The sequence below is a fragment of the Lepus europaeus genome, unplaced genomic scaffold, assembly GCF_033115175.1.
Source record: "Lepus europaeus isolate LE1 unplaced genomic scaffold, mLepTim1.pri SCAFFOLD_39, whole genome shotgun sequence".
NCBI classification, from domain to species: domain Eukaryota; kingdom Metazoa; phylum Chordata; class Mammalia; order Lagomorpha; family Leporidae; genus Lepus; species Lepus europaeus.
In genome coordinates, this window is record NW_026909265.1 from 523863 (window position 1) to 535807 (window position 11945).

Here is an 11945-nt window from a genome sequence, read left to right on the forward strand (position 1 = left end):
ATCCTGAAAACAGCCTCCAGCCTCAGAGCAGGGCAGTTCTGGGTGGACTGCTGGCTACCACGAGGTCCTGCCAAACGTTAGGAAGTGCCTCAAGGAAGTCTCCTGCTCGTTTGTATGGAGCAAGAGCACAGAATGGGATTGGGGACACAGACCATGGCCACTAACTGTGGGGATGCTCGAGCCGGCAGCTTGAGTGTGGGGCTGCGCTGAGCCCCTCTTGGGATGACAGAAGCAAGGGGAAGGGTCTGTGTGTGGGTGCCGGTGCCCTTGGCTTATATACTCCATGCATGACACAGTGTCAGCCAGTTTCCGAATTGTGTGTGAGACGGGCTCGTTCAAGCTTGCTGCCTGGAAGCTGAGCCTCCTTGTGTCATTTGAATGCTTGGCCCACAAGCGGCTGTTGTTTTCTTTCCTTGTCATGAGGCAAGACGTCTTAAAATTGACACTTGGGTCCCCTGATTGTTACCCCCAAACAGACTAGCACGTTCCACGGATGGCACAATAAGTTATGTGGTCATCTGTGTGCAATGAAACCTGTAGAGGTCATTGTAGCACCCTCGTCTGACTTTGGGAGCCAGAGCAGAATGCTCGATACGCAAGCTTAGCTGAGCTGAGTTTTCCCTTTGTGATCTCATCAGAGAAGTTTTGACATGACTTTGCAAGCCTCGCTTGCCTTCCCGGTTCTGAACCTTTGACAGAAGGACTTCCTTAGGAACTCAAAGGTTTACATTCCACTGCCAGCACTGCTGTTGTGTGTCAGCATGCCTGCACATCTGTGAGACCACATGTACGGAGTGGAGGGGGGCAAGGTGATCACAGTGAGTCCAATCTCGGGGTGTTGCAGCCACTCTATGTCATATTCAAGGGGGCTTTGTTGTGTCACAGTTCACCTTCTTGACCCACTACAACCCTCTCAGTGTTAGTGGGTGAGAATGTAATTGTTGACCTTTCTCATCCAGAGACTTGATTTTCAGAGAGGCTAAATCCCTCAGAAAGTGACCAAGTTAGTCCCACATGGAAGGTGGGACTCGAGCTCTAAGCCACTTGCCTCTACCACAGCTAAATGCCTTCTGCTTCTTTCCATGAAAGCAGTCCCACTACCTCTCAAGCAGCCCTCCAGGCACCAAGTTCTTAATCCTCCCCTCTCACCACCTCCCACTCCAGGCTTTGCTAGCTGTGGGGGTAGGCTGTGAAGAGGAATGTCAATGGCAGAAATGTCAAGGGCAGACCTGTAACACATTGTTGCTCACAAATGGATCCCATGGGTCTGACCAGTGGGACCTCCCAATGGAGCCCTCCATGTGGATTCTTTGCAAGATGCCCTGACCCATCTAAGTCCCTAGAAAGACATATACTTGTTGACATAGTTACCTCTGTTCCAAGGCAGCTCTTATAGGCCATCTGCATGCACCAAGGGGGCCCCGGGATTGCCTCAGGGGCCATACGTACCAGGTATTGCTAGACCTCTTCTCTCCCCAGGGCGCATCTTATAGGAAGCCACCGTCTATTTCTTCTTTCCTGTCATACACTCCTAAAAACAGGGCTACTGTGTGTCAGACTTCTCCTGGATGCCCACAGTGAACCATGGCACCAACATCAGAGCCAAGGGGTCAAGGATATTGGGGAAATTTACCAGAGAAAGACCTGCACCTGACAAGGCCGGGAGTACCGTGTGTGTTTATGTGCATTTGTGTTTGTGTGTGTATGTGTGCGTGATATACAAGGGTGAGAGAGAGCGATCAACCTCGTCCACTGGTTAATGCCTCATATGCTCACAATAGCCATGGCTGTGCCAGGCTAAAGTTTGCAACTAGAAACTTCATCTGCATCTTCCACACATTGGCCCAACTACTTGAGCCATCACCTGTAGCTGCCATTTTGGGTGTGAATCTACTGATGGAGGATCTATCTTTCTTCTCTCTCTCTCTCTGTCTGTCTCTTTCCCCTCCCTCCCTCCCTCCCTCCCTCCCTCTCTCTCCCTTTCTAACACAAAAATAAATCCTGCATAAAGATAAAGCCCATGACTCTGACCTTTATGAAGATTGTAGTCAGGTGTTGGATGCTAGGTTCTCCCCACACAGAAGGGAGATTTCATTCATCCACGAGCTTCCATGCCTTAGCATGTGATGCAATTGCGGGAGTGGAAAAGTATCTTTTTTGTGTGTGAAGACAGTGGTCAATCTCTTAGGCTTCAAGGCAACCTGGAAAGTAGGTAATTAGTTCACCACTTCCCAGGGAAAAGGGCAAGAAAACGACTCGTCTTCCTAAGTTGGAATTCCCTCCAGCCTCGGTCGGGACCCAAGTATTTCAGAGAATCCCCAAACTGGAGCAATTCTGTTCATACCAACGGCTTCTGAAATTAAAGAGGTGTTTTTCCTCCATCTCAAATGATGGGCTGCTGCTCTGCAAAGACTTACTGGTACACTCATCCTGGAGGCTGGCCTTCTCGCTTATGTCTACCCAATCCATGGCTGCTTTCTTCTCAAATGCTTCAGAACACACATATTAAATGAATTTCAAGTATGTGTCTTCCAATTTCTCTCTTCCCCTTTGGATTTGTCATGTGTGTGAAGATGGAACCCAAGATTTTGGACCAGTGTCCTCAACCATGGGCAAAGGTAAGTCCTCATCAGGCCATCCTGGGGCCCTCTGTATTGTGTGTAGCACTGATTGTGCTGACTATATGTTTACCACTTCCATGCTTGCCTGTGACTTGACAGTCCATGGAACAATCTTAAAAAATGGGTTGCTCACATTCGTGGCAGGTTGGAGATTCCATTTTCAAATCTTTCGACGTTCACAAGTGTTCTTTCCTAAAACTTGTCTGCTGGAGAGCTTCTGGGCTCTCTTTTTCTACCAACCTTTCCAGAATCCCCTTCTTCCCACTTGCTGAAAGAGAACTCTATATCAAACCCACTCGCAACATTATAACTGTGCAATGAACGCAGGCCTAAAAGTCTCCAGGAAACAAAGAAAGCATTTGAGTATTTGAATATTCAAGTCAGCAAACATCCTTGCACTCAAACATCCCCATCCAATTCATTAGTAGGCTCATACCAAATGAAACTATTTTCAATAATTAATGACTTTATTTCCAAAGTTGTTTCATATATATACATATATAAACACATGTAAGTTATATATTTGGATGTAACATGTGAATGAGTGTGCATGTGTAAATATGTACATATGTGCCTTTGAGACATTTGTTTTCATACATCAGGTATGGTACATGTGCTATTATGGAATATGAATAAACCATACAAACAGTAAAACAGTAAAATAGATGACAGTATGGTCCTTATTTTTACCTATAGTGAGCATCAGTTCTGTGCCTGGAGATTAGAGGTTCCTATCTGATACCAAGCAGACTTATTGTAGTCTTTCATTTGATCCAGGATCTAGGCACGTCCACCTTGTATAAGAGCAAGAGCAAGAGCAAGAGAGCCAATGGTAGCAAACCTTGTATTAACTTAGTTCCAGGACCTCCACCCACTTACTTTCTTCCCTTGACACAAAAAGCTCAGCCTGTCTAGGTTAGTCATCTGCCCACCCGTGAGATATCATTGCTTCTCCTTCACATGTCCCTGTCCATTGTGGTGCCTTCCTCCCTTAGCAAAAGAAGAGCAAACCTGTAACTGCGTAATTCTGTTAAGTAATTGTCCATGCCTTGTATGGACATTCTAAAACTCAGCTGTGTACTCTCGATATCATTTTGTGGGTGACCTCCGCAATCATAGACTGCAATTCACCAGTGAAATGCAAGCTTTCCTTGGATAAGTTTATTGCTCTTCCAAGTCTTGACAGCTGACAAAAGACAAGTGAGCAAATATTTACACTGTTCCTCATGCTCCTTGTGTGGAGGTGTTGGCAAGGATACACGAAGGGCTTAGAATAGTGCTGATTATTACATCTTCCACGCCTTAGCTCTATTCCATTACAAATTATTCATTGCAAATATTGTTAGTATCATTTTTTTGCATACAACTAAGCACTTTTAAATTAAGTATGACATCCTAAAAGAGTGATGCTGAGATACAGGGAAGGCAGCAATTCTAAAAACAAAATATGGGAGCTGGTGTTTAGCCTAGAGTTTCATATGCCTACTTCCCGTTTTGGAGTTCCTGGGTTTGATTCCTAGCTCCACTTCTTTTTATTTTTTTAAGATTTTATTTATTTATTTATTTATTTGAGAGGTAGAGTTACAGACAGTGAGAGGGAGAGACAGAGAGAAAGAAGTCATCATCCGCTGGTTCACTTCCCAGAGGGCCTCAATGGCCACAGCTGAACTGATCCGAATTCAGGGGCCAGGAGCTTCTTCTGGGTCTCCCATGTGGGTGCAGGGGCCCAAGCACTTAGGCCATCTTCAACTGCTTTCCCAGGCCATAGCAGAGAGCTGGGTTGGAAGAGGAGCAGCCAGAACTCAAACTGGCGCTCATATGGGATGCCGGCACTGCAAGCAGAGGCTTAGCCCACGATGCCACCCCAATGGCCCCTAGCTCCACTTCTGAATGCAGCATCCTGCTAATGGACACCCTGGTAAAGCAATAGATGACAGTTCCAGGAACTGAGTTCTTGCCACACACATAGAAGACATGGATTGTTTCCAGGTTCACAATTAAGTGACCCAGGATGGCAGTATTTCCCTCTCCCTCTCCCTTCCCCCTCTCCTTCTTCCTCTTCCTCTCCCTCTACTTCACCCTCCCCCTCTCCCTTCCTCCCTCCCTTTCCATTTCTCCTCTCTCCCTCTCCCTCTCTCCCCACCCCCTCTCCCCTCCCCCTTCCCCTTGCCTTCCCCCCTTCTTCCCCCTCCCTTCTATCCTCCCTCTCCATCTCCCTCTCCCTCCCCTTCACTCCTCCCCTCTCCATTCTCCTCCATTTGTCTCTGTCTCTCAAATAAAAAGCAAATAAGATTTTAAACAATAAAATGTCACTTAAATTCTAGATTTGTGAGAGATGTCGTCCTACTTCGTACTCTGTGCTGGAAAGCGCATCAGCTTCTGTGTTTGCTTCATGGGAAAATGAGGCTCTCATGCTTGTTGAATCTCACAGCTCGCTAGAAGTGTGCACAGGAGAACCTAAATGTACTAGCACTGGATTAGAAAGGGGATGTGGACAGGTGGTTTTTGCTGGTCTCAACTCCCAGTAATCACAAACATAATTCAAGGAGGAAGCCTTCAGGAATGTGTGGCAAGTCTTACCCAGTTACATGAAGGCTGGATCTGCAAGGACCAGCTAAACGTGGTGGGTGTCCTAAAGGTTGCCAAGGTCTCCAGAAGCATCTGTTCAATCCACGGTCATTGTTGAGAGCCTACTGTGTGATGGGCACCATGCTAGTGTCAGGGATATAGCAGTGAACAAGCCGGTGGAGGACTTCACCTTGAACAGTCTATATTCCCTCAGCAGTAGTTTTGAGGGAGAAGCAATCTACAAGCACGGAAATAGTGAGGTGTGATTCTTCCTATCCAAATGTGGATTCAGTACCTGTCAGGAGCTTTGTGGGGAGGCACCACGTCCTGCACAGTCCCTATCACATGCTGTCTTTCCATTGCTCCCCATTCCTATATGCCCACAGCTGAGTCACTGAGATGTGTGGGGCACACTGTGATGTGATTGTGACTACACATCCATCACAGGATTCCCCTGTTGGGATAAGGGAACACAGCAACACAGTACATGGGCTGTGATGAGGCTGTGTCCTGTGGGATTTCTTGCCTAGGGGGCCTTTGTGTTGGCTTCCTCCAGTGGGCAGAAAAGCTCCACTCAGCTCCCTGCACTCTGTTGGCATCACTCTCCATTCGGTAGTGTTTCTGTCTTCTCTCACTGCTTTCAAGCTGTAGTAGGTGAACAGGAAACTTATAATAATGATATAACAAATGTCATAAATGTCTCACTTTGGTGACATTTTGTCTAAAAGTAAGTACAAGTAAGTGTCTCATGAATCAAGGGATATACCTTACTGAAAATTGTGAAGTAGCACACGCAGTATGATGCCTGTCAGTGCTGCAAGTAGTGAGAGTTACCACAGCAGACAGCATGAGGAGCATGTGTGGCTACTGCATGAATTCTAGCATGTCAACTCCCCACTATATGCCATGAATACATTAAGAAAAGGCAGAGTTCCTAGTTTAAGTGCAGGAGGGAAACACATAATTGGTCAATAAGTTCCAACAGACTGACGGGCCCCACCTCACACTCTAGTGGAGTGAAGGTTGGCTGGAAGAGGTCTTTTGGGGAACAGAGGAGAGTCAGATGAGCAAGGGTAGTCCTTGGAAACGCTCTATGAGCAAAGACAACCAGGAAATGCCCAGGGGGAAGCAAAGCATTAGTTTGGTGAATTTTGGGGGAAAACTGGAAGGAAGTGCATGGGGTTGCGTGAACCAGAGACAGCACAGAAGCCTGATGGCGTTGGTGGTTGGAAGCCCTTCTCAGGAGCCATACTTTTATCGCTGGCCTAGGAGCTGCAGATCTCAAAGCCTACCCCGAGTTTTCAGTACATTCCAGTCTGGAGATGTGGCTCAGTTTATGAAACCAATTGCCTTCTGATGGGCGGTTAGGTCATTCTCCATATTCTGCTCTTACTAAACAGATGAAATTGTTCCTAAGCATATGTGTTCCATGTCAGGCACTCCCTTTGTGTTTTCCTGCTAGTGCTCACTGCAGCTTGTGCTGTCCAGACCGCAGGGGAGCTAATGCTGGCTCCCCACATCCTCACCACAGTAGATATACTCTGAGAGTGGTTACCGTTGACCTCCCCATCCCTTCCTCCATGCAGATATTGGCTCTCATATCTAGAGATGTAGTCTCACTCTCCTTCTTTTGAATATGTGCTGTGGAGGAATAAGAGAAGGTGTGCAGATGTCATGTATATTTCTTCAGACTTGCGTGAGTCCATTTTCCAATGATGCCACAGAGCACCTGCTGTTGGAAAACATGTAAAGAAAACAATATGTGCTTATTTCACAGTTTAGGTGGCTGGAATCCCAAGAGGTGAGGACAATTTCATCAATTTGGTCTCTGGAGAGGACCAAATATTGGCTGGGAGCAGTGCTTAAGCTCATGCAAGAAGGAGGGATCACACAGCCAGGTGGGGAGTCAAAAGAATGAGGAAGGACTGCGATTGAACTTTTCCAAGGACGCTCTTGTGGGAACTCACCAAGGTCCCAGGAGAACAATTTCAATCCCTTCCCAGAGCAGCACCCCACAATGAGCTAATGACCTTCTCCTGTGCCTTACTTCATATAATTCCACTGAGTCAACCCCACAACATGCAGGAACAAGCCTCCATCCCACGTTCCAGGGGGAAGGGGGTGAAAATCCACGTCCAAATCCTAGCACAAGTCTAGTTCATCAAAAGACCTCACTCAACACACATTTGCTGAGGCTCTGCTACTAGGGGTTTTCCCTATGATCACAAAGACAGCATGCTAGGGGAAGCCCAAGTCACAGTAAGAGCCAGGGAGAGCCAGGGAGAGGTGATGCAGGTATAAATTTCCAGTGAGCCAAGAACATGCAAAGGTGATCATTGCAATGGGTCTGCTTGACCATTGCCAGCAGAGCCTTCAGATCACTGAAGCTCCAGCTCACCTCTGGCTCCAACCCTGTGAGAACCACCCAAGTGGCACTGGTTGACTCACACAGCTGTGAGAGCCTTGAGTGTGGTTTGTTTTAAGCCTCTCAATGTCGTGATACTTTTCAAAAGTGTAGCAACAATTGCTTGATCGTGAACCAACACTTTTCTCCTTTGTTTATTTATCTTATCCCATGTATAGGTATAAAAAGGGGTAGATCAGATTTTAACCCAGTTGTAGAATATCTTTCATGTGCTTATTTAATTAAGGAAATTAAACCCAGGCAACCTTATTGATTTTATGTGGATAATGGGTGTAATAATGAGTGAGAAAGTGACATTACCCAGGTTCCCACGACCAGGCAGTGTACCCTTCTGACACAGTTCACCATTCCTCAAGGTCAAACCTTCCAGTCCAGGGGTGATCAGAACAACTCTGGAATGAAGCAGGTTGGAGCTCTCATCTGAGTGCTGGCATGTGCTACTGTGTGGACTTTGGCAAGCCACTGCCACTCGGTGTGCCTCTTTCCTGTTGGATTCAGTGGACAGGATGGGTTCAGTGGTTTCATAGGTTAAAAGGAAAGTGGAGGCCCATCTTTTCTTGGCACAAAAGAAGTTCTTAGGAAAAGAGTCAAAGAATAGAGAGGAAGCAGTGTACGAATTTACACCCAGACTGAATTTATTCAGAGAAAATAAATCCGTAGAGGTGGGTGATCAACTGCCTGTATGCACATGATGGAGCATGTGGCAGAAGGCCCCGACCCCAAGGGCCGGGCCTTTTCAAGGAGCTCTAGGGCTGGGGTGGGGGTGGAGGCAGCAGGAGGAGGGGAATTCCGGGAACTGAGCTGGGGCCTTGGGAACCTGGAAATGAATGCATGGTAGGGTATGAAGGCAATAGGGTATGAGACCCAGTTGAGATTCAAGGGCAAGGAATGCATTCCAAAGTTTATCTCTTTTGGGCAATGAGAGAATGGCTGAGTCTTATGTCCTTATTCCATCAGAAGTTATCTGTAAATGAGAGCTATAATTATTGTTAGTGCTATGAACAATAGTGGCAGTATTGGCAGTAGGATCAACAGCTCAGTAGTGGAACAGTGGTGGCAGTAGGATCAACAGCTCAGCAGCAATGTCGTGATTTAGAAGCGCTGGACATACCGCAGACATTGTTTTCATGACATGGCAGTTTTTGGCTAAAAAGCAATTCCAATCTACTCCTGTCTGTGTGAGACACAACATCCACGGTGGATGCCTCTCACTCTCCTCTGCACTTTGTTGACCAGGAAATACATGAATTTTCTCAGCAGAATGAGTTTTGGAAGGCCAGCCCTGGATGTATTCTGGCATCACTGAGCCTTTCAAATCATCAACCACGTCCAAGTGAGACCCAGTTTATGTCCTGTTGCTCTCCTTGGGGTGGGGCATGTGCAGATCTGAAAGCCCCAAACACAGCCCTGAAAGAGTCATACACATCTTGGCTAGGAAAGCCAGGCATCAGCATGGTGGGGTGAGGTGCCAAACCTGTAGTCCTTGGCCCCAGGTGAGGTCACAGGAGAGGTGGGGGTGGGGAGCAACAGGAGCAGGATTATCACCATTTCCACAATTCCGTTTTGTTTACACACATCCTCTTTTTTAAAAAAAGATTTGTTTTATTTATTATTTGAAAGTCAGAGTTACACAGAGAGAGGAGAGGCACAGAAAGAAAGAGAGAGGTCTTCTATCTAATGGTTCACTCCCCAGTTGGCTGCAACACCCGGAGCTGCGCCAATCCAAAGGCAGGAGCCAGGAGCTTCTTCCAGGTCTCCCACGCGGGTGCAGGGGCCCAAGGACTTGGGCCACCCTCTACCGCTTTCCCAGGCCATAGTAGAGAGCTGGATAGGAAATGGAGTAGCCGGATCTTGAACTGGCACCCATATGGGATGCCAGCGCTTCAGGCCAGGGAGTTAACCCGCTGTACCACAGCACCGGCCCCAACACATACTCTCTTGATGTTGGATGTGTTATGGGAAGAGGAACTGGAATGGCAAATTGTAAGGTAGTGAAAACCTTACAGATGGATCTCACTGGCCCATCTGCCGAACCAACACTTTTTCCTGCTGCCCTGGGTTTGTGGAACATTCTGGGGGTTTCCAGTGATCTTGTTCCTTTACTTTGTGAGTGAAGCCTCTTCATAGTCTCTGAGCAGGATCAGAGAAATCAAGAAGGCAGCTGGATTCTGCCTTTTGGGTAACTCAGAGCAACAGGAAAGCAGCCCCATGCCATCCCAACACCCTGGGCACAGTGAGACTGCTCAGATGAGCCACTCTCTTTGGCTAAAAGAGAACATGTTGAATAAACAGGCATAAATCATGATGGCAAACCATTATCTCACGCACCAAAACGTCTACAAGTGCTGTGATCCTAAGACTACCTAAGTCATGGCCATGATGTCATCATGAAAGAACAAGATCATCTCCACATTGCTTCTCTTTCTTCTTGAAAAATTTCCAGATGTGTTGTCAAAAAGACACATGTGAAGTGGAAAATATGTATCTGCTTTCCACTAGGAGTAGAGACTCATTTCCTGCAAACAACCAGACCCTGCTCCCACTAAACTCATTCTGAGACTGAATACTCTATTAGTTCAGAGGGGAATTGCAGAAAGGGAGACTGTTTCATTCAGAAAACGTTTTCTATGCATTCCCTTTGCCTTTTCACCTCTAGAAATGGATGATTGTTTTCATAGCAGCCCACTGTCTATCTTGAACTCTGAATGTCATCTCAGACACACTGTATTCAAAATAGGGTGTGAGAAAATGTGCTAGGGTCTTCAGATTCTGGTCTACTGTGCTATTAGAGCTCATAGGCTTTTAGAGAACACACACAAACACACACACACACACACATACACACACACCCCATATTACTGAAAGTGGCAATGAGAACTATCTGAGCAGAGGATTTTTCTATCACAGAGGCATCCAGGGGACTCTGTGAACACATCTCCAGGACAAGTTATCCGAGGTCAAAAGGAGTTGAGTGTATGAAGAAAGGGAGTACAGTATGGTGATTTGTGATAGGCAGGACCTGCGGACAGTGGAGTGGTTGAGAGCAATGGAGAAGTTTGAGACAGTCTGAATGAATGGGAAGATAGTGGAGCCTTTCAGAGGGATCCTAGCAACAGAGAAAACGTGCTATGGCACATTGTTTTAGGACATTAGTTCAGATGTGTGCACATTGACTGTCAAGTGTCAACGGGACCATTATGCCCTATTTTGAATACAGTGGGTCTGAGATGATATTCAGAGTTCGAGATAGACAGTGGGCTGCTATGAAAACAATCATCCATTTCTGGGGATGAAAAGGCAAACTAGACATTCAAAACAGTATCAAGGACAGAGACAATGGGAGTCCTAAGTCAAGGGCAGCATAGCCTAGTGATGAAAATCCAGAAGGCCTGGGTTCAAGTCTCGCCTCCAGAATACTATATCCTACAAAGCTCTCATTTGTGAACGAAGGTGAAACAAAGACCTTTCCTAGCAAACAGAAATTGAAAGAATTTGTCACCACTCGTCCAGCCTTGCAAAAGATGCCTAAAGATGTGTTACACACAGAAACACAGAAGCATGGTCATCAATACGAAAGAAGGTAAAGGAAGAAAATCTCTCAGTAAAAGATCAAAGGAAGAACAAAGTATAAATTAGACATATCTTTGAAAAATGGCAGGGCAAAGTCACTACTTATCAATAGTCACAATGAATGTAAATGGTCTCAACTATCTAATTAAAAGACACAGACTGGCTGAACGGATTAAAAAACAAAACCCATCTATTTGCTGCTTACCAGAAACACATCTTTCCAACAAAGATGCATGCAGACTGAAAGTGAAAGGATGGAAAAAGATATTCCATGCTAACGGAAACCAAAAAAGATCTGGGGTAGCCATGCCAATATCAGATACAATAGACTTGAACACAAAAACTATTAAGAGAGACAAAGAGGGGCACTATATAATGATTAAAGGATCAACTCGACAGGAAGATGTAACTATTATAAATGTATATGCAGCCAATTACAGGAAATTGGACTATTTAAAAGAAATGTTAAGGGACTTAAAGGGAGACTTAGACTCCAATACAATAGTATTGGAGTATCACTACTCCACTTTCAGCATTGGACAGATCAACCAGACAGAAAATCAGCAAGAAAACTACAGAGTTAATTGACACTCCAGACCAAATGGACCTAACAGATATCTACAGAACTTTTCATCATACAGTTGCAGAATACACATTCTTCTCAGCAGTGCATGGAACTTTCTCTAGGATTGACCACATACTAGGCCATAAAGCAAATCTCAGCAAATTCAAAAGAATTGAAATACCATGCATCTTCTCAG